This window comes from Phalacrocorax carbo, chromosome 14 (assembly GCF_963921805.1).
Source record: "Phalacrocorax carbo chromosome 14, bPhaCar2.1, whole genome shotgun sequence".
Lineage (NCBI taxonomy): Eukaryota > Metazoa > Chordata > Aves > Suliformes > Phalacrocoracidae > Phalacrocorax > Phalacrocorax carbo.
In genome coordinates this window covers 480,115-503,264 of record NC_087526.1, presented here as the reverse complement: position 1 = coordinate 503,264, position 23,150 = coordinate 480,115, and the positions used below count along the sequence as shown (strand labels likewise).

Below are 23,150 nucleotides of genomic sequence, written 5' to 3'. Positions count from 1 at the left end.
TGGCTGAGAAACTGAACAAGAGAGCACGAAATGCGCTCGCATACGTTGCAGCTACTCAATGTTTAGGGCAAAAATTATTTACTGAGAAAAATTCACAAGTAATTCTGAATAATGAATAATTGAGACATTTCTAATTCGCCCACAGGCGGTTTGCAAGGGTGGGGAGGGGCGAGAGGGGAAGCAACATTTGTCAGATAAATTATTTGTGAATTAATCACTCTGATGCTCTCTGAAGTTGATGGGGTACTTGCATAAATAGGACTATTCATGGAAAGGACCCAATCTTTAATGGTACTCTGAGAATGGTAAATTCACTAGCTGAAAGCACTGATTATGAATCAAAAGGATAGGGGAGGGGAGAAAAATCAAGTCATAATTAGTCACTTAAATTGTATCAAGTAGCAAGCAACTGATTTTAAACAAGTCCAAACAAAGGGGAAATGATTCGTTCTGATTAAGTCGGTCTCTCTTGCCCTTTTAAAGATTTATGAACTAATGTCAATAAATTATGGCTCTTGGGATTCAACCTATAAAAACTGCATAGAAGCTCAATATAATACAACATCAGACAAGTGGGTTAGACATGGTGGAACAGAAATTAAATGCATATTTATTAAGGAGGTATATAATGAGTCTCATGCCACCCAAATATTGACCAACTGTCTCTAGCCTAAACTCTCCTCCTCCCTCCTGTTGTTACCGATTCTGTCTCAGGCTGCTCTTCTAATGCTGAAGCTGGACCCAATTTGATCACTCATAAACTTAATTACACTGCTGAAGGACTTCTTGTAAAACTAAGTGATCTGAATTAATTATGGTGCCAGTGAATTACGTAGCATGCACATAAAGGCCCATATGGAGTTTCCCCTCTTTCCCAGCACATTGTGGGATCTGGATTTCCTAGAATATATCTCCAACCGCTGTCAAAATGATGCTACAGGGACAGGGCAGGTCTCGGTCTCTGGTTTTGGGGTCTCTTTCTCCAAGGCAATGTGTTGAAAGGGCAGTACAGGAAAAGCAAACGGTATTTGCCGCAAAACGGTACATTCAGGCATGCCAATTCTGGTGCTGCAGGGTAGGGTGGTGTTATTGTTACTGTCATAATTATTGTTCCTGCTATTAAGGAAGCATCAATGATTAACTCAGTGCTCTCTCTAACAGACACTTTCATCCAAATTATACCATGGTGGGCTCCTAGCTGGGACAGAAATAAGACACAGTGGTAGACTCAGGGCAGGACAGACTATATTTAAACTAGAAAGTACTGAACCTCTTCTGGTTTTGATCTAGAGCTAGCAGAGCTAATAATGCCTCTCAGTAAGACCAACTTTTGTCCAGGATTTCCCAGAATTTTCCATTAAGAAAGAAATGTTCTCGTGTGTGTCTGGATACTGGGAGTGGCTGTGCCCAGTTCAGCAAAGCAGATGCTTCGTCTTGGGTCCACACAAGTCCCACTGAAATCTGTGAGACTTAAACACATGCTTGAGCTATTTGTACAAGACTGATGGGACTGCCTGACGTGCAACCTGTGTGCCGGGGTCTCCTCCAGCTGGCAACCTCACTGCTGGAAACCATACATTAAAAGTGGGAAAGGTTTACGAGCAGTCAGCAGTGTCATGGTGTTACCAGACCAGGGAGAAGCCCTTCTGCCAAGACCCCCGTGGCTGCCGTGTCGGTCAAGCTTGTGATCGTGTCTGTTAGGAACCACGCTGAGATTTGCCGGCTCGTTTTTCCTCCAGCCTTCAGACGCCATGGGAGAGGACCGGCGGGCCGGATTGGCACCTGCCTTCCGGAGGCAGGCGGCTCTGCTTCACCGAGCTTCTCCAGTCGCCCCATCCTGCACTGCTCTATTTTTGGTACCAATAAATCTCCCGTAGACATCCCCTTTGTCACAGCCTGTTCCCCAGCCCCTAACTCCATAGGCTCTTCTCTGTTCCAAATGTAATTTCTTTTCAGCCTTTTTTTCCCTTTTTTCCTGCTGTCTGGAACCATTGCTCATCATCCTACATTTCTCATTATCTTAATTAAACCAGGGCAAATCAAGGGCCTGTTTTATAACCTGACATTACCCTGTACAATTTTTTAGCTCGAAAGATGTGAATTAGCACTGAGATATCTCCTTGGAGGAAATTGGCACCTCAGTTCCCTCAGCTTTCAGTACCGTGGTTGTCTGAGGAGGGCTGCGTAATAAACTGAGCTGAGCGCTCCGCTGTGCCACATCACGCCGGGTAAAACCAGCCTTTTCCATAGCAGCCCAATTCTTCCCCACTGTCTGTGGTGCTCCTGCATGGCTGCTTTGGGTAATAGTATTGCAAACTGCTAGATCTGCCTCCTTCTCTTCTCTTCTCTTCTCTTCTCTTCTCTTCTCTTCTCTTCTCTTCTCTTCTCTTCTCTTCTCTTCTCTTCTCTTCTCTTCTCTTCTCTTCTCTTCTCTTCTCTTCTCTTCTCTTCTCTTCTCTTCTCTTCTCTTCTCTTCTCTTCTCTTCTCTTCTCTTCTCTTCTCTTCTCTTCTCTTCTCTTCTCTTCTCTTCTCTTCTCTTCTCTTCTCTTCCCCTTCCCTTTCCCTTCCCTTCCCTTCCCTTCCCTTCCCTTCCCTTCCCTTCCCTTCCCTTCCCTTCCCTTCCCTTCCCTTCCCTTCCCTTCCCTTCCCTTCCCTTCCCTTCCCTTCCCTTCCCTTCCCTTCCCTTCCCTTCCCTTCCCTTCCCTTCCCTTCCCTTCCCTTCCCTTCCCTTCCCTTCCCTTCCCTTCCCTTCCCTTCCCTTCCCTTCCCTTCCCTTCCCTTCCCTCACTACTCACTGTACTGGCTAATGGTTGTTTTGTTGGTTTTAACTGCATTTCTGCATCCTATCTGCCAAGGCAACTACAGCACCAAGGAGTTAGGTGAGACAGCTGAGAGCTGTCCCCAGCAAGTGGTGGTAGAAGGAGCAGGTTGGTGGTGGGTTTTACTGCAGCCCGTGCAAGAACAGTGTTTGCAGGCGATGCACCGGGCAGAGCTCATGCCCTGCTCCAAGCCATGGCCATGGGGAGGTACAAGCTGCCAAGCTGCAGCACGAGAGGCTTCTGGGTCCTGCTGCAGGTCCCAGGCAACGTCCCTTGAACTGATAAATCCTCCTCCTGGCTCCACTCTGAGAGAAATATTATTCTGTGTGATGTGGCATCTAAGGGCCATTACAGGGAACAGGACGGGCACATTCCAGGTCCACACAGTCTCATGTTTTCAGCACAAATTTGCTGCGGACCTGATAATGTTATTATCGGGATAAAGGTGGTTTAGCTTTTCTGTACCGGAGCTAGGCGTTCTCTCACACTAGTCCTTTCCAGAGTCTAGTTTCTGGGAGCATCAGAAGAAAAAAAAAGGGGAGAAAATAATTTAAACCAATGGTTTTTTATGCTGTTTAGGGGCCTTGGCCCTCTTGTTCTTTTATGCCACTAGGAGTAAAAGTATTTGTGTCCCCTTATTCAGGTGCCTCATCACGTCATGCTGAAAGTCCTTGGGTAGAGCTTCCAGTTTCAGAATGGGGAAATGGCATGAAGAGGGTGTAGATATGCATGTGTCCGGGAGAGGGTGCTGGGGGCCAGGTGCCTTTCCCACCATCCCCGGGGACGGGCACCCATATTGACACACACAACCCCGTGTAAATACAGGCCCGTCATTACATCTCAGTTCTGTCTGTGTAAATATTGATGATAATAGTGCTATTCAGTCCTTTCAGAAGAATTATCTGCTGTTTAATTGAGGAATGTTTGCACAATATCTAGAAAGGCTCTGTCGTAAACATATGGCGTGCAGCTCAGAGTGCATCAGCGGGGAAGCTGCCGTTTATTTCATGCGGCAGTAACTGATCGTACACCATGCTTCGCCCGTGCATGTCTCGAGATGCACTATGGAAGAAGGGAGGTAGCACATCTGCTTTTGACAGAACTCATGGGATTTCCCCAGCCCCAGAGAGCCCCTGAGGGCCACCGCAGGAAGGCAGCTTGTGCCTCCTGCCGTCTCAACCCCTGGGTCATTTCTGTGTGTACTGAACAGTGACGTTTTGTGGTATCAGAATGGCCAAGGGGACTACCCGGGCACTGAGATGATGGAGACCCCAGAACAGGTGACTCAGAGAGTTTACAGCGTCGCTCTCCTCATGTTGGTGGTTTTAATGCTCTGGTTTCAGGTGTTATTGGGAGCTGCCTGGCTGACCCAGCAGCACAGCTCTGGCTCCGGGTGATGCAGGGTTTGCAAATCGAAAACGGGGTCTACCCAGGAACTCCAGCCAGGAGAGGCGTTGGGAATTGTACCTGAGGGCTTGAAGGAACATTAAATGGTATTAGACATGAGTCACCAAACACCTTTCCCTAATGAGCTTCAAAAGTGGAGCACCATCTGGCCTCACCTTCAGCGCCTCGATTATACAAACATCCTGCAACTGCGTGTTCAGGGGGCACCGGGGAGGCTGCCTTGTGTAACAGGCTTAAACCTCCGCTGGCGGGGGGACTGCAGGGGCCTTGGGCTCTGCTGCTTTGGTGAGAGCAACTGCAGGAGCCGGAGCACCAGTACCTGCTGGGAGAAATGCGGTGGCTCACTGGCGGCACGGAAAGCGCCTGCAGACAGGCTGCAGTTAAAATGCCTGTATCCGTGTCGCAGCAAAGCTGGTGGGAAGCAGGAGGGGAACAAGTGTTGGATAAGGAGATTTCCTTGCAATGAAATTACACCTTTAAATTCTCATGTAAAGGAGATGTTAGTTCCAGGAGCAAACAACTGACTGCTCTGATTTTACAGGGAAACAAGAGATTCAGATGGTGTTAGACATTCTTTCTTTTCAAAACACTGCCAGAAAATTTTCCATTTTTATTCTGAAGTGAAAATACATTTTTAAAGCGTGCCTTCACCCCTGCTGTCTGGCCACTGCAAGACGTTCAGCAATATTAGCAAAGCTGATGGCTGCTAAATGGCCTTCTTTCCAACAGTAATGAGCTGCATTTAATAATGAATTAAACATCATTAACTGGGGAAGTTTTTGGTGAATGCTTCTTTAATATCATTGTGCAGCAATTATCACTGGAGTGAATAGCTCAGCTCTGTCCAGCTGCACCATTTGTCATTATTTGGAGGAGCAGTAAAATCACTCTAATCCAGGAGGGCTAATAACATTAAGTGACACTGAGTAAAGTTTAACAAGTGTTTCTGTTCATCATGCAGACCAGAATTACTAAGATGCTTTATCCCACTCCACCTTGCTCCTGTGTCTGGATGACCCAGCTAGCCCAGCTATGTTTCTGCAATCAGTGAAAGCCCCTCTCAGTATGGTCTCATTCATAGGCACATAAAGTTTCTTTATTAAAAATTGATACACACAATTAAATGATGATAAAAGATGATAATGGGAGTAATGAAGCTATTTGGTGTTTGCAGTCTTTATTATACAGTGCCATTCCGTAGTAATGAGACCTTCCAGACTTATTTATCAGGTCTAGTTACGCGGTCGCGTTCATGAAAACATGCCTGGTACTTTTCAAAAAATTCTTCCCCTTAAAATAATGGACTCTGAAAAAAAAAATTACAAAAAAAAAATTTACCAGTATTTATTTGGTGTTTCCTTACTGCTATAGCTGAGTGATACATTTTTTTAGCAAATCATGTAGTTGCCAAAATATTCCTTTTCAGGAGGAGAGGGGGCATTGAACAGCTTGCAGCCATGGGAATAGTTCAGTGTGCAGCGATGAGAAGTGTGATTTGGGGATGGATAAACATTTTATTTGGGCTGCTGCAAAAGGAAGTGGTTTGTTGTAATATTTTCTAAATGAAATGGTTCCCCTCTCTTATTTGAAATAGTGATAGGGTAACTTTTCTTGTTAAAAAACAAAAAGTGTCTTAATTTTGGTAACCCAGAGCAAGGCAAACGTTTTTTCTTTTAAGCAGAAAAAAAAACCATTTTGGATCAAGTCAAAATTCTGTTGGTTTTTTTTTTTTCATTTTTTCAGCTTGGTCTCTCAGCTGAACAAGCCGTTATTCGGCAGCACCGCTCATTGCATCCCCACCTCCCTGCCAGAGCGAGGGCTTCTCTGCTCTCCCTACGGCTTGCTGCAGTGGGACAACACAGGCGGCAAACAAAAAAGACAGCCCTTGCTCTGACCTGAAAAAGTAGAAATAACTGTTTTGATAAAAATAAACTACGGAAAGGTGGAAGCGGGGGCTGGAACGCAGCAGCACTCCTGGGCTGGGCACGGGCCTGTACTGCACGTCTCCCTGCCGCAGGAGAGCCTTCCACCCGATTCGCCCAGGAGAAGGGAAGCGCTCGCGATGGCTCCGCTTGCCCCAGGGAACGGCCTCTGCTGTCATATCTAGGACTGGCCACCGACACTGGCTGGCACTGGTAGATCCTGCACCTCCGTTTCCCTAAGTCCCGAGCCGACGGTCCTTCCTAAGCCCGGTGCTGGGCACAGCGGGAGCGGAACGGGCAGCTCGCTGCACTCCAGCGGAAGGAGCTGAGGGGTGTTTCTCGCACCAGCAGCACCAGGCTCAGCTTCCCCGGCTGTCTTTTTGCTTTGGAAGGGTGAAATACAAGGAGGAAGCTCTAATGTGAGGTCGCTCACAAGGGCCTTTCTTCTCATAAGCTCTGCAGTGTCATCGCTGTGGGACAAGTATGATCACAGAGCGATAACACAGATTTTAAACACCAGCAGCTTATTGGTTTTGTACTTTTTCTGTATCATTTAGCAGGGGTCGCACTGCAACAAACAGCTCCAACCATAAAGTGGCTACAGCAACAATACTGCATGGTAAACAGAGGTAGGCACCAAAATGTTTATGGACATAAATGAATGCACGTGATTTAGTCGAGTTTTAGACATCCCAGGCAACTCAGCTCCAGGTTGGACACAACCATGAGCAAACTATGTACATAAGACATCACAAGAGGGTCAAATCTTTGCAAGGATCACTTGCCAGACTTGGCTGGTCTCCAGGAGGAAGGTGACGTGTTGCCGATCCTGTTCAAGGGACCTGTTGGAAACTGGAAGCTGTGGAGGGCCAGGTGGTCTTCTCCAGGGCACGGGGGGTCCTCTTTTCCCAGGCTGTGCAGAGTGCTCAGTTTAGTGCAAACGTTTGCAGGACTGGTGGAGCTGTTGCTCCAGAGTGCTCCCAGTGGGAATGTCTCCATCTCCCCCCCATGTGCCCATTGGCACATTCAGCAGCAGCGCGATCTCCGCAGCTCAGGGTACCCGCCTAGGCAGAGCATCACGGGCGCGTTGCTCACTGCCTTGGCCCCACCAGCCCAAGGATGCTCCCGCAGCACTGCAATTGCTGAGCCACTTGGGGCTCTGTGAAAGCACCCCTTTACTCCCTGCTGCTGTTGGGTGTGAGCACAGGCTGATCAGCTACTTCTTCTTGTTCGATGATCAAAATATTTATGTCTCAGTGAGTGGGGCTGGCGGCAGCCCCAAAACTTTGCTCTTGATAGTAAATGTCACATTTAATATTGATGATGTGCGTTACTCAAGTCACACTTGGATGAGTTATTAACCATTGGGAATGACATCTATAATAGCAAACTCCTAAAATGTGAGCTGCCTTATAAGTGCACATAGCTTCTTTTTTATAAGAGATATCGAAATCTAAGCGATTCACTAAAAATATACGGATCCTGTCCATTGTTATATGGCCAGGAGAACCCATCTGCCGTCCAGGCTGGTTTATTACTCACCCTAGCAGTGCATAAAGCTATGCCCTGCAGGGGAACCGAGCAGCTATTTTATCACCCTCAGCAGAGCACAGAGCAACCCTGTGCCGTGTCAGCGGGGGTGGGTCCCCTCTGCTGTCAGACCCCACCAGCGCTGCTCCCTTGCGTGTGGTGCCCACTCCTCCGATGGCTGAGACGGAGGATGCCAGAGGCTGACACGCCTCTGCCACAACAGCATTAGGGCTCTTGGATTTTTCTTCTGATTGCGCACTGAAATTAAAATAAGCGACTTTGCAGGGATTCAGGCCAGCACTAATGTATTATGAATGAGTTGGGCTCTGCACTTCCACACCACTAAGGAATAGTAGGGTAAGTAGTACCGTGAATTTGTTGTTACTGTTCTGCTGGGACTTACCATGGAAGAAACTCTGAACATTACCAATATTATGGGAGACAAGGCGTGAATATAAAGTTACACAGAATGTCAACATTTATAGCTTGTCATAAAAGGGTTTCTTATTATTGGGAGCTAAATTCTCTTCTCAGGTATATTGGTGCAAAAGCTGACTATTCATAGAAATTCAGTAATTTTGTCAAACCAGACTATCAACTGCTGTGTTGATCAAGTCACTGAATTTTATATGAATATTCCACATCCCACTGGGTGATGCTCGTATTAGCATGATGAGCGGTTACTCTGGGCTGGAGTGCAGTAAAAATGGTTGCTCATGGGTCCCACAAATCCATTTTAGGTACTGGTTTTCTGAGGCTCTCGAAACCAGACAGGAAGGCTCTGCAGAGAGCCGTGTTGCTCAGACTGGAGAGGACGGTTGCATGTTGGGAATGGCAGCCTCAATAGAAAGGGGATTGAAAATGTGGTAGACCCAGACTACTGTATTTGATGGGGTTTTGCATCACCCTCAGCCAGCTAGCAAGTGTCTAAGGTGAACACATCTACTGTGCATTATAGCTAGGTGGAAAAACCCCAAAGTACAATACTGTGTTATTTTTCCTGCTTGGGTTCCGAAATAGCAGATTTCGAAATATGGATTTCAGATGAAGGGTAGAAACGCAGGTGGTCATAGGGGAAGCTGCAGCTTATCCACAGCGCAAGAAGTAGCGATTCCTCTCCCTGTGCTTCTAAAGCTGTCAGAACTCGCTTTGCTCCACTTCACGTTGCTCCTCTGGTAAACAAAAATGCAGATACGCAGCAGAGGTGACCAGAGGCAGTCCAAACTCACCCCCCGTGCCACCCAGAGACCCCTGGCAGCTCCTCCTGCTCCTCTGGTCATTTGCACCATTGGTACAGCTGCGGTTAACACCTACCTCAGGTAAAAGAAATAATAATTATTTGCACTTTTTAGCTCCATAGGGTCTCTTAGCACGTCACAGACTTGCTGTGTGCCAAAGTCTGCCCTGACTCATACCTTCACCTAAGCCAAGAAAAGCCAACCTTGTTGAGCAGTTGCTATTAACCTTCTTTTACAGATGAGGAAACTGTGCACAAAGAGAATAAATTATTTACCCAAGGTCACAGACCAAATCCAAAATTACATGATTAGGAAAAGGACCAAGACTGCCTAATTCCCCTTCCTGTGCTTTAACAGCAAGTGTTATTTTTCCTCCCCGCTGTGCCTTGCTCTCCCCTGGGCTCTGTCACCCACACATCCCGTCCCCCCCGATACCTCTGTCATTTGGTTCCTGTCCTGCTGCTGCATTTCTCACTCAGCACTATCGTGCTACAACCAAAGTGGTCAGTCTCGATGTATCATCATGCCTGGCAAAGCAAGATTTGCATTTGACGCTTTAGGAGTCTCAATGCAAATGACACAGTTGTGCTGAGGCACCAATTTATACGAATTTGTGCTCTCTTTTGCTTTGGTAAGAGCCATCTGAGAGACTACAGCTAGCTTTAACCTTTAATAATGACAGGGTTTTAAATGCTTGTTCTATAAAGTAGTAGAACCGCTTGTTTCATCAACCTCAATTGTGGCTGAGACAAGTTCAGTCTATGGACACACTGAAGTTGTTCAGTCTCATGCACTTCCAGTCTTCTGGCCAAAGTAGGGACAACTCTGATTATCCTCATGGCCTTGCAAGGGACCCTTTTGCCCCTAGTCAAGTTTGAAAGCGTCAAGAGCAGGTACTGCATCAGCATGATCATCAACAGTATCTGAGTTAACTTTAACTCCTTGGTGCATTAGCTGGATGAGGCTTGTCACAGGACAAAAGGTACGGTATATAGCCAGAGTTTGCAGGTAAATGTATCACATTCCCTTGAAGCATTATCAGTCAAGGAAGAAAATACCTTAACAAACCAGAAAAACCTCTCTAGCGGTTTTTGCAGAAGCAAATCAGAAGTTAATACAATGTGCAAGAAAGAGAACAGCCAAATTATAACCTGGATACCTTGAAGGTTTTATGAGAACCATAGAGGTCCATCTCCCATCAGATAAAGGACCAACCACCAAGTTTACCAGCTAATTTCCTGGAAAGGAAAACAAATGTGGATAAAAATATCAGAAAGAGTACCTGTAAGGGGCAATCAGCATGAACCAGGTATGCTGTGAGATCTTCTGGAGAGTCCCTGTCCAGGTTCAGCCCAAGGGCAGGGGGTTGTGTTTCCAGAATCACAGTTGATACCTTTTTCCCAGCAACTCAAAAGCTTCTAGTGAGAAGCTTTGAAATTGCTAAAATAATATTTTTTAAAATGTTCTTTCTCCTTATCTTTGCATCTTGCATTCAGTGAGAGGAACTTCTTGGTCTGCACACCTCTCATGCTCCGAGGCACAGCAAAGTGGGGGGATTTTCCTTTAGCGAACATGTTGGAGTGTGCAAGGCATGCTAAACCTCCCAGGAGGGTGCCGAAGTGCCTGGCTGCCATTCCTTGGGCTTCTGAGAGCATCTCGAGATGTGTTGGGAATGACAATGACATCCTGAGAGTTGCCAGAAAATCACAAGGAACAGCTGGTAAAAACGCTCAACCATCCCAGTGCCCTTAATATACCATAAACAAATCTGCTTCATTTAAAAGGTAGTTAGGAGACTTGCTCCTAGATTTATGGGCTTTAATCGTTGTTATTGCCATTCCCAAGCAGAAGAAACGTAAAACGCTTTAGGAGTAAAAAACCTCTGTGAAGGAAATATTTTAAGTCTTCTCACATTGTTGCTCAGACCTAGAGCTTTTTTGGAATCCTGTAAAGAAAAATGTGTCACAAAATGGCTTTATTTTCTGTTTCTGGACAGTCAGAGGAGCAAGACAGCATCTCACCAGAGCACTGTCACACGCTGTAGCTGCTGCTTTAATAGAGGAATGAAATATTTACACCTTTTAGCTGGGGTTTTCCTTAAGGTTTCAGGTACCTACCTTCTGCTAACCACTCCTTTTAAGTAATGATGGCCAAATCAAAGATTAACAGCTTGCTGGGAACTTAGTTGTCTGGAAACAGAAATGAAGGATCCTGCAACAAGTCCCTCGCTCCCAGGGAAGACCCCGAGGCCAGGACTGATGCCATCATTTACAGGATTAAAATCCCAGTATGTCCCAGTGCAGAGGTGGCTGAATTCCAGTGGGAAGACAGCAGTGCAAAGCCAAGGACGCATGGCCTTGACAGCAGGACGGAATCTGTCTGGCTTAAAGTTGCTATGAAATCATTGTGAGTTATTGTTATGGGATCCTGACATCTTGCAGTGAAGCAGCACTGAATTATTTTGCACTGCTGGTTTTTGTAAGTCCGTAACCACCTTTTGCAGGAGCGCCAGGGACGTGGGGGTCTCAGAGAAGCTCTAGCCCTTGGCTGGTGGCGTTGCTTGGGCACTGCAGCTCAGTGTGCGTGTGTGTGTGTGTGGGGGCGAAGGTGTGTTGGAGCAGCGCTTTGCTGCACAGGGGTGACGTTTGCTTCTCTACATGTGAAAGACCCTTATACCCGCTCTGCTGCTCATTGCCTTCATGCGAACTTGATCTTGTGTTCAAGGCACTAAGGTTAGCAGCAGAAACCTCTGCATCCTTGTCCCTCTCACCCTCACACTTCCACTCCCTGGTGCCTTAAGTGGTCACTTAAAACAACCAGTTACACCGGCTTTTTCTGAAGAGCCACCCTGCTCCTTGCAGCCTCCCACGCCCCAGGGCTAAAGCTCAGCAGCACTGTCAGATCGTTTCCCTTACTGCAAGGCTTGCTTCATACCTGTGGAGCAGGGATTAGAACTCGGACTGGCTCCTCTAGCCCCAAATACATGCTCCAGCCCTCAGGGTACGGCAACACCTTCTCTTTCTCCCTTTTTCCCTATGTGAAAGGACTGCCCTGGTGCAGGTGTCCATCTCCTGAAAGTTCCCGTCTGCCTTGTACGACCTTAGCTCTGCCCCAGCCCCGGATTCCTCTTGCTCGTGTAGGCTGATCTCCAGTCAGGTCTGCGATCCCGCTCCCCAGGCGTTTAGCTCTTTGCCTATATAACGCAGGAGATGTACAGCCTGGTGCTGAGGTCCCTGCGAGGGCACCCAGGGACTAGCACTCTGTTGAAGTCAGGGTCCCTGAGGGGGCTGGGTCGGGTCTGGGAGCCGTTGGCTTCAACGAGAGGTAGGTGCCAAGGCAGGCGTTAGACCCCGACCACCTTTGCGGAGCTGGCCCTCCACCGCTGCGCTGCACCTCTTTAATTCAAGCAGTGACTCACAACCTGGATCTATTAGGTAGATGGCATATGCAGTCAGTGAGTGGTATTTTTCAGTGCTCATTTTACTTATTATATTATATTTTGATTTATAATTATATATACAGTGCATTCCGCTCCTAGGCTCCAGGCATCCTTGCCAAAATTAAAAAGTACAGTTAGCAAAACTAAAGCCAGCAGATGCTCAGAGCTCTTGGTCAAAAATAACAAGCCAGAATGACTCTTTTTTCCACCAGTTCTTCACATATTTTCTGTTCTCCCTGCACTTCCCTTCCCATGGGCCTCAGGAGGAGGAGAGCAGCCCCTGGACAAACCTCTTGGCCCTGCAACAGCAATGCAGAGCACAACAAAACAGCTCCAACTCATTCCTCAAATCAGGAGCAGCATTTGCTGGTGTTCCCAAGTCCCAAATTCATTTACTTCATACTCCTGGGAGTTTTTCATGCTAGGAGAAGTGTCTGTGTAATCATTAGGTGGGATTTGCAAGTGCCTGTGGGAGGGGATGGGGTGAAGCATCACCTCTCAGTCTCTGGAAATTTTTCTTGGTCAAGGAAATTCAGTTTGCTGTGAAGAGAATCAGGGACCCAGGGTGGGATTTCTAGAAAGATGAGGAGGAGCCAGTTGTATACAAGGTGTCTTACACTGATGTATTTGTATAAGCAATGCAAGTTATACTAACTCCAGAATCGCTGCTCTCTCCCTTCCCGGGGCAATGGCTGGGTTGGCACTACCATAAGAGATGAAGGTTGTAACTCAAAAGCTGTCCTTATAGTCAGCTATTAAAGAGTAAGTTCAAAGGGGTTTGCTGGCAAGGGCTGTGCAGCCAACACCAACAAATCATCCCCTAAAAAGTCCTCTGTGAGATTTTTAGACAAGGTGAGGGAATATTTACGGATTTGCCTTTAAAAAGTATGACTGACAGCTGGCAGGACAGTGTCCAAAGAGCCTGTCAGAGGGCCATTAAACCTGCCAGCAAAAAAAAAAACCACCTCACAATTTCATAATTTTTTCAGGCTTCCCTTGGAGAAGAAAGAGCAAAGCTAATACAGGTCTGGTAGGGAATTGTCTAGATTTAGTGCAAGGCAAGAAGAGGCTAACGCTGTGATTGCTGCTGGAAACGGGTGATGGGGGAACACCTGTGGAGCCAGCAGCTGATTAAGGGAAGAAAAAGCCTTGCCTTTTCCTATTGCTGAAGTAAAAAGGAGACACAGGCTGGCCAGGACAGCAGGCTTTCATGGGAATGCCATGGTGTGATTGCGGAGCTCTGGTACGAACTCAGCAGGTCTGTCACAGTGCGGTGTCACACATCTGGGTATAAGGCTGACAAGTTTGATGGGGGAGATGCAAATTTGGGTGAAACTTGGAAATTTCATTGAAATTTCTGTCTCCCTTAAGACTGCTTGTAAAAATGTAACTTTTCATCAGCAAATACAGTAAGAATAGCTGACACGTGCTGGGTCTCATCCCAGGAGCTGCATCCCTAGATATGTCCATGACTCGGTCTTGTCCCTTTGGGGAGGATTTCAAACACCCAAAGGCAGAGGAGGTCCCAGCAGGGAACGGGCCAGATCTCCTTATGGCACCAGTGGTAGAGTGGGGAGGTGCAGGAGATAGTGTCCTTGTCTGAAATAATTTTTAAGACTTTGAAAATTTTCCCTCCTCAAATTGTTCAACCATTATCTCCTCTAAATATCTACATTTTCCGTCTGAGTATTCAAGATATTTTACTTCAGTAATTTCAGACCAGGGTATTTCAAAAACGTCATTAATTTATTTCGAATTAAGTAACCAAACAAAGGAAAGAACGCATTCTGAGCTCAAAAGAGAGCTTTTCACTAAATGATGTTGAAAGGAAACATTCTGAAAGTGCAAAAATATGCATATATTTTTTAAACAGACCATAGGAATCCAACTTTTGTTCTCTGAATGTTTCTGTTTTAATAAATTATCATATTGTCACAAATGTTGCCGTAATATTTCTGACCTGGTCAAGTTCAGAGCAATCACAGTGGCTGATCAGGCAAAAGAAACAGAGTTTTGTATGGCAGGGAAGGATAGTGGGAATTGCAGCCTGAAAAATTAGACTGGAGCTAAAGGTTGAACTGAAAATATGCTATTGTGTAACTCTGGATGAAAACTCACACAGGTTTAAGGGCATAATGTATTCTGAATGTCAGTCACACCTGATTGAGTGCAAATGGCTGTTCCCCTCTACCGCGTGCCTTGGTGCTCAGAGCCTCCAGGGACAAATTCCTGCCACTGGACATGCACATCGGCCTCTTCTGGATCCAGCTTTGGGGAACGTCGGAGTGAGGAGGAGATGGTGGAGCAGGCGTCATCTGGTTGGGGCCAGGTGGTTTCCCAAGTGAAACGCAGCGTGCTGTCCTTGGAGACACTGCTCCTAAAACCAAAGTCACTCACTGGGGCAAGCGGGGGGAAGATCTGACTGCTTCTGCCTCTTGTCTGCGCATCCTCAACATAAGCAGACCAGAGTAGTCCCAAGGCCTGGCAGCATCTCGCCATGTTAAACGCGCTCAGAGACAGCCACTGTCTTTTGCTGTTTTTTGTCGGCTGAAAATATTTATACCGAAGCTGGCTGTTTGAGGAATCAGGTCAGTGCATGGGCCAGGCAACACCCGGCAAAGCCGAGTGCAGTCGGACTTGTCCCTCTTATTCTAGTTTGTGCTTCAGCCACAACGTCTCTTCTCGCCAGTATGCTGCTGGTTACTGGGAGGTCAGACCTGCCATGGGCCCAGGGTAGCACTGACATGCTCGGTCCTAGGGAGAGTTTTGCTTTCTCTGGGACAGATTTAGACTCTTGTTTAATAAACACAATTATAGCTGCAGTTTTGGTGTGTTGATGGAGCTTCCAGATGGCTACTTGTGTTTCCTGAAGGCAAAGAGAAACTCAGCAGCCCATACCTGATTCCTGGACACCTGCTTTTACTAGCTCACATTAAAAAAATAGATGTTGTCTTTCTTGTGATATAATGGTTTAAGAATTTATCCAAATAGCAGCTGAGACAGGAACATAAGAGAACTATAATAATTTCTCTGGCCCGTGTGGGAGGATGTAATTTCTGCTTTGGTTAGTTTACTGATAATGGGACTCTTCAGCAGGCAAGCGATTGCATTCCTGGTGCAGGTTGCTGGAACAGATGGTGATCTGTCTGATCTATGTGGTGAAATGGTAAGCCATGCAGCTACGATGGTTAAGGGAACCCAGGGAGACATTTGCTGCAATGCTGCACCACCCTGGTAGCTCCCAAGCCCTTCCTACCTCTTGCCTGAACCCAAGGCAAAGGCAGCTCCATTGGGCACCAGCAGGGATTGACCCAAGCCCCTTGCCTGTCCGGAATGTCTGTGCCCTGCAGACATGCTCAAAGCTTGCTTTGCTGCTTTATGTTATTTTAAAACAAGTTTTAGGCACCCAGGGAATTAACAGTGGTGTTGTCCAGTAAAGTTGGTTTGTGAAAGTGTTTTCTAGTTTTCTTTGTTCAAGGATTTTTGAGCAGACTGGAAAAATAAATGGACTCAATTTCTACTTACAAGAAAAAACATTTCTAAGAATTCTGCTGATACAATGCACACTGCCAGCAATTACTTAAATACAGCCTTGCTGAGATTTCCTTTCATCAGAAATTTGCATTACCTCGGTTCCTGTAATATTAAACCCCAGCATTGGCTTTGTTTACAGGATGGTTGGCGCTTGTCACAGGGGATTTTGGAGAGGGGGCAGAACCGGGCAGGAACGCAGCATGCGCTCAGGAAGGTAGTGGCCACCCACCAGAAATGAAACCACCAGGAGATGCACACTAGCTGACAGTTCCAGTTTCACAGCTCTAAGGTGGAGACCAAGCCCTGGCTCTTAAAGCCATTCAGAGATGTGACTGAGCACCTGCATGTCGGAGAGCTTATGGCTGCAGACGTCAGTGGAGGGAGGTGTAACTGACCCCACACTTCATGGCACCTTCTGGATTTTGGCTAAAAAGAATAATAACATTATTCTCCCCAAATGCTCTGTGCTTGGGTTCGTGCCAGCCTGACTGCATTCACACCAGTCCCTCTCCAAACACGAACCCTTTGGTTCACCTTCCTCCACCCCAGACAGGACCTGCCGGGTCTTCCAGATAAACATTGACCACTGTGAGACCCACAGGGACCTAAGGAAAGAGGCACTACTTCATACGGACAAAGCTTCTGTAATTTCTGAGACAGAAAGTTAATTCATTCCTTAATTATATTGAAACAGTGAGCAGAGCTTTTAAAAAATAGCCTCTTCTACCTGATGCCTCAGGTCCAGCGCCAGCCCCGGCGCAGCCCTACTGAACCACAGCGGGGACGCGCGCCCTGGGGGTCTCAGGGCTGTTCCCCTTTCCCCACCACGGGCATGCACCGCAGCAGGAACTGGGAATATCAGGGCCCGGTTTCCTTAGTCCTGACGTGACAGCAGCACCACGTGGGGAAGTTTGCAGAAACCAGAGCTGCGGACTGGCCACCAAGAAGTTCAGCTTAATCCCTGATGAGGACCCACCAGGTCTCCACCCAGAATACATGAAGTTAGCTTAGGAAGCACGAGAGTTGTCTTTTATCAGTATTGACCTCTATCCCTGTTGCTTAGCAATAAGGACACATGCATTTCATGTGCTTGCGTCCAGCAGCAGCCAGAATGGTGCTGGCTGAGCTCACCTGAAGCTGGGATCCTTGGAAAATTAGGGTCCTTCCACCCTCTGTTATTTCAACAACGAATGTTGTTGCAGTTTCGGCCAATGCAGAAAACCGGTGGGCATTGTTAGGCTGTGTTGCCAGCCAAGTCTTTTGCTGGCCCATGTGAACTGGGAGGAGCTGCCCCTCCTTACCCCGCACCGACAGATTGTTCGCGAGGCATTTGTCCCCCTCGGCCCTGTGCTTGCCGCGGGCTCTGCCTGGCCGCTTGGTCCTGAGGAGCCAGCCTTCCTTCATCTAGCTATTTTACTTCTAGTGTCAGCACGAATAAACCATATTCCTTTTAAGCTACCTACAACTTTTGACAGCTACAGTGATGTAAATAAAGCAGCTAACGCAGATGCTAATATTAATTCGCGTGACCCAGTTGTGCTTCACTAATAGTATCTGGGTTACCAGCCGGGCAAGACAAGAACAAAAAATATTTAGCCTGTCTCAGTATGTTGCACCAAAAAAGCAAGCATTTGAAGATATTAATTTCTAGAGCTAAACCTCAGAGGTGGTCTCCATTAGCAAAAGGCACGAGGAAGGTCTGAAAAGGTTACGGGAATCTGTGTTTAGTGATGGTTAGAAGTTAAGCCCTGCTGGCCACACACGGGGTGATACCAGCACCTCTTGCTATGCTGCGAATGTGCTGCAACATCCTTGGGGCAGGTCTTATCCTGCCCAGGACTGGGCATACATTGCACAGACAGACTGCCGGGGCAGTCAGAGGTGTGCTGTTTGCAGGATTGTGAGTTACGTTGCGGTTTTTAAAGCAATATTTAAGATATCAGTTAGCGACATGAAGATATCAGGATAATCACCTATATAGCCCCTTCCAGCTGCAGCCTGTATGCTCTTGCCCATCCCTTTGGCTTCTGGCCAGGAGCTTCGCCAATGTTCAGCGTTTCCTGGAGCAGTTCAAAGACTGTCAAGTGCCAATAGAGTGAAAAAGTGTTAGGGGAGGAACACGAATGTTGTCACCCGACCTTATGCAGCGGAAGCAAAACGGCTAGGCCACTCAAATCTGCCGTGACACCTGACACAGCTGATCAGCTCTCCAGTCTGCACGGGTGCGCTGAAGGTTCCCGCTGATATTCAGCAAAAAATGTCTGTAGAGGCGCTGAGGCTGCTGTGAGCCAGCTGTTTTTCACTAGCTGTAGGTGTAATATTGCTTTTTTAGAGACTTGCAAGGCCCCTGCAGAAAGGCCAGGCTCAGGGCCTGGCTGATCGGTACCGTTTTCATTTGTCCTCACAGTGCAATGAAAATACACGAGTGCATGAGCAGCTAGTCTTCAGCCTCAGCAGAGCCGTTCGCAAGAGCAGAGTTATTGCCATACGTACAGTCATGGGTTTGGGCTCTCAGTGATGAAGAATCAGTAGGACAACTCTTCCTACAAAGAATTTGCCTTGAATTTACTGAGAACAAGCCGAATGAAGGCAGGGAAGCAGCCTTCGGCGTGTGTATGGCGCAGGTGTGCTGTTTGCGTTTCTGTGATGGCAGGACCGTGCGGCTGCAGAGGGGCAGAATTGTGCTGCTCAGAGCGGGCTCGGAGGCTTCATTAAGCTTCTAGTGCTCTGTAAAGTTCACTTCACTGTTTGGTGGAGGACAGTTTAGGATAAGCATAATAGGATTACCGCTGCTATATACAGCCGCGTAAGCCAGGAAGTCCTCATAATGGGCCTTTACCCGGGAAAATCTTTTCAGAGGATGCTTTTTATAAACCGTGCGGTTACGCACGCTATGAGTGTCTGGGGAGAGGTCTCCTCCCGACGCAGGTTTGCCGGAACCAGGCCAGGTAGCCACTTCGGAGTAGCACACGCTTCGCCGTGCCAGGCGCGCTGAGCTTTGCCACTGATGGTGTGAGTCATGTGTTTGCTACTCCGTGGAATGCTCTTTCCTTGTAAGCGTTTCCCCTGATACTAATCCTGGGACTTAAAGTCCAGGTGCCTTCAGCCAGGTAAGCTCCGGCAAACCTCGCCTGCCCGGGCTCCCAGGGCACCGCTGAGCGGGGCAGCCCGGCGGCTGCAGGAGGCGGGTATCTGCCTTCCAGTGGGAATTACGAGATTCAGCAAGTCACAAGGCAAGAGCGGGGTTGTGTTCATGTGTGAAAGGCTAATTCATCAGCATGTCTTATTAGGCGCAGAGACAAGACTCCTGGGCTACCGCCTATGAGAGCCAGAGCCCTGCTGGTCCTCCAGGAGCGGAGCCAGGCTGAGTCTGACGCTTTGTCACTAATCAGGAGCAGCTAAAATCCCTGGTAGTTATTCGTGGCGCATGGAGGAGCAAGCTGCACTGAAAACAAGGTGGATTTTTAAAAGCACCCCATCCTGACCTCTCACTCAGGCTGTCCTAATTGCTCTTAAAAGAACTGTTACCTGGGAAACCCACCTGCTTGGCCGCACAGGCTCGCTGGCCGCCACCGCCGCAGCCGTCTGAGCCACGGCACACGTGCAGGGCGGGCTCTGCGCACACGCCACAAGCCTCCTGTGGCTCTGCAGCCGCGTGTCGCAGCCCGGTCACCCGTCCTGCTCAGGAGCTGCCGTGCCACGGAGCTGGTGCGCACAGAGAGGGCTCTTCCCCTGCACCGAAACACCCCGGCAGCACCAAACTGAAGGAGACGTGCCAGCAGGCACCCTCAGCTCCCGCTCTAAGCAAGAGACCTCCTCCCACCGCCTCTAGTCACTACAGCTCTATATTTTTAATGCGTTTTTTCAATGCGGAGTCGATCAGTGCTTCAACGAGTTCTCGGAGGACGAGGCAGCGGCAGAAATGTGGGGGACACCTTGATGAGCGGGGCACGGCGGCTGGCTGGGCGGCAGGGCTGCGGGGATGGCGCGGGGAGCGGGGAGCGCTGCGGGGGCGCAGGCTGGCACCAGCCACACGCCGGGCCATCCCCTAGCCACTGACCCGAGAGGTGCCGTGCCGAGCAGAGGGAGAAATGCCAGCTGCCTTAGGGGCAGCAGGTATTTCTTGGGCTCCCTTGGCTCCGGAGAGCAGCATCCCTCTGTGATCCTTTCACATCACCCTGAGAAGCAGCAGCAGAGCTCAGCCGCAAGCATATAATCCCACTATAATGCGGTTCCCAACAAGGCTGATTCAGGCTGGTTTCCTTATCTTCGCCTTTGCGGCACAGCAGCAGGTAATTCATAGATAAAACAATCGGTGCTTATACACACACAGAGACGCTCAGGAGCTATTCTTAATCTTTCCAAATCCCCTAATATACCTTATGTATACAGTTTGGAACTTGTAGATTTAGCATGATAGATTGATTTCACACACTATCTCAATGGAAAATGACATTAATAACGAAATTCTTTTTTTTTTTTTTTTTTTTTTTTTAGCCCTGGCTAAGGTACCGCAGAGCACTGAACTGTGGCAAATCTGTCCAGGGCAGCAATGCAGTCAGACCGAGTTCTCTGATTGTGTCTGGTGCGATTGCCTGGATTATATAAAGTCCAAGTTGTGGTACAGCCATAGAGAATTTGGCCAAATAACTGCAGTTTCAGCATGTATTTTAACCAATCAGCTGGAATGATTGTATTTATTCTTCACAACTCCCCCAAAATGAAGAAAATGGATGAGAATTGAGTGGGTCACGCAGATTGACAGGGGAAGCTGGTATGACAGTTTGAAACAGATGACTCAGTTGTTTTGCTTCATGGTTTTCTGCATGCAGCACCAGGAATTTCCAAGAGGTTTCTCCAGTAAAAGCAGGCAGGCAAAAATACAGAATTTCCTTGTTAGCTAAGCCATAGTGAAACTGGGCGCACGTGCTCAGGTGCCTGAGCTGCCCTCTCCTCCCCAGCACTCCTGCTCTCACCTCACGCAGCTGGTGTTTTTGAGAGGCATGTACAGCGCTCACACGTGGAGCACGCCGTTCGTTTGGCAGCCCCAGGAGCAGTGTCGTTTGGCTCTCCCGCCCAGCGGCGCCCGGCCTGGCTCGGGAAGCAGGCGTCTCACGCCAGCCTCGGGACCCGCGTGGTACCACCGTGCCTGTAGGCACCACGCAGCGCCTGTTTCTTCCCGCCACCTGGACTCTGCCATGGTGTGAACTGGGAGCTTGTCTGCATGCAAACGTTGCCCCGTGGCAGCCAGAGGTGGGGATTAGGGGCACCCTCTGCCTTGCACAGCGAGCACGGGTGGGCCTCCAGTCTGCAGAGCGGCTCCGGTTGCCCTCGGAGCGCCCTTGCAAGTGGTGGCCAGCACAAGCAATGCAGACTAGCTCTTGTGCACCAAGGCTGCTGCCCCAGTGACAGCACCCACGCTCTCCCATGCCGAGATGTCTAACAAATTTCCTGGGCTCCCCTTTTCTTGCAGGGACAGCAAATGCTGACTTATCTTGCAGAGCCCTGGGGAACTTGTTGCATGAGTGCTCACGGGACAGCCTCATACCACAGCCACAGATGCCGGGTGTGATTGGGTACAGGCATTTTGCATCTTCAGTCGCGACAGTGAGACTGTACTACCAAGCACAGAGCCTTCTATGCTTCTTGCCTTTGCCTTCAGAGGAAAAATTCTTTCCACTGCGTAAATCAAGCTATGGCCAACCCAGGCTATTGTTTTGTCTATGTTTTTATGTCCCTTTCAATATACATGTCAGCCCTGCCACGTCCTGTCTGTTAGGAAATGCCTGAGTTTACATACTACCTCATTAGTCTTACTGTCTATCCAGCATTTTTTCCATCCTGCAGGCTCCTCACTCCTTTTACATATCTGTGATTAAATCATTTGCTTAGGCCATTAGCAACGAGGCTTGGTGGCTCCGTAGGAGATGATGTGGGAGGGGGCTGAGGAGGGGGAATATGTTGACTTTTAAGTTGCAAGCTGGGGATGTCAGAAGAGAGCAGCACAAGGAAAGTACATTTTATGGTGCTGCTGTTGCAAAGCAACGCAGCAGAGCAGTGGCTTTATGTCAAGAAACACTGTGCAGAGCAGTTTCTGTGTTTATTTTTTGGAGCAGCCTGAACTAGGAGAAGAAAAAGCCCAGAAACCTCCCCCAGTAAGAGGATGTGCTTGGCTATTTTGAAGCTGTTTCCCTTGAAAACGCTGTTCGGGTCTTGTGACCCGCGCTGGCGGCACAGCTCCAAAGCAGGACATGCACAAGGCACGCAGATTAAGCGCTGGCCTTAAAGCACAGGTTTTCCAAGGCTTGATTGTACCGCTGCCATATCACCCACTGGGGCTGCCATAATTAAGGCTCTGTCAACTTCCAGCAGCCGCCTTTACATACTGTGATTTTCGTGGGGGTATAATTTAACCCAAAGCTTTTGCTTGGCAGCACGTTATTTTACAGGGTTACTTAAAAATATGTTTAAACCATTTCAAATTACAGTTTGGCCCTTTCTTAAATTAGGGTCACCTCTTTAAATATAGGCATCAAAACCTGGCTGGTAAATTATCTGGGTACCTGTCGGGTGTGGGGTTTTCAGGGGGAAATTAAGGAGTGCTCAGAGGGAAGAGGCTGTAACAGCACCAGTCTTTACTGTAGCAGCAGGGAACTAATAAACTCTTCAAAGAAAGCGACTGGGAGGAAAGTGATCTGCCTGGCTCACTGTCGGGCTATCACCAGGTGATCCGAAGAACAGCTTGCTGAAGTCAGGTCGGTTCATAGCCTGTGCTCGGGATAGTCACATCTGCTGCTGGGGCCGGTTTATGCCCAGTACCCCTGGGCACACAGAGCCGCGGCGCCCTGCGCGCGGGGGGGCGGGGGGAGCCCCGCTAACGCTGTCCCCAGGCACAGAGCCACCCCTACAGAGGACTTCAGCCGTGGCAGGTCTCGTGCCACAGACCCTCGTGAAGGCAGGGATGGGGTAGACCAGGGCAGCTGGGATGTGCACGCAGGCGCCCGCTCGCGTGCACCCCTTTCTCCTGGCCCCAGCATCGCGCCTGGGCTGCGCAACCCATTTGGCAGCATTTGGCCACAGGACTGGAGCTCAGCTCAGGTGCTTAATGTGGGGATACACCCTAAGAGCCCATAAACCCCTGTGCTGCAGGAGGGAAATCCCTGTGACAGTGCACCTGACTGTAGCAGGAGGAAGGGACTCGTGCGTTGAGCCACTGTGCCACCTGGAGTCCGTCCACTCGGTGCTCTCACAGCCATTTCT

The 23,150-nt window shown here is 48.4% G+C and overlaps 1 protein-coding gene across 1 annotated transcript in view; it reads left to right on the top strand.

Annotated features, from left to right (window-relative positions):
- The window catches only part of KCNB1 (potassium voltage-gated channel subfamily B member 1), a 134,709-nt gene that overhangs the window by 83,980 nt on the left and 27,579 nt on the right, over positions 1–23,150 (top strand). The gene's annotated exons all lie outside the window — the stretch shown is intronic.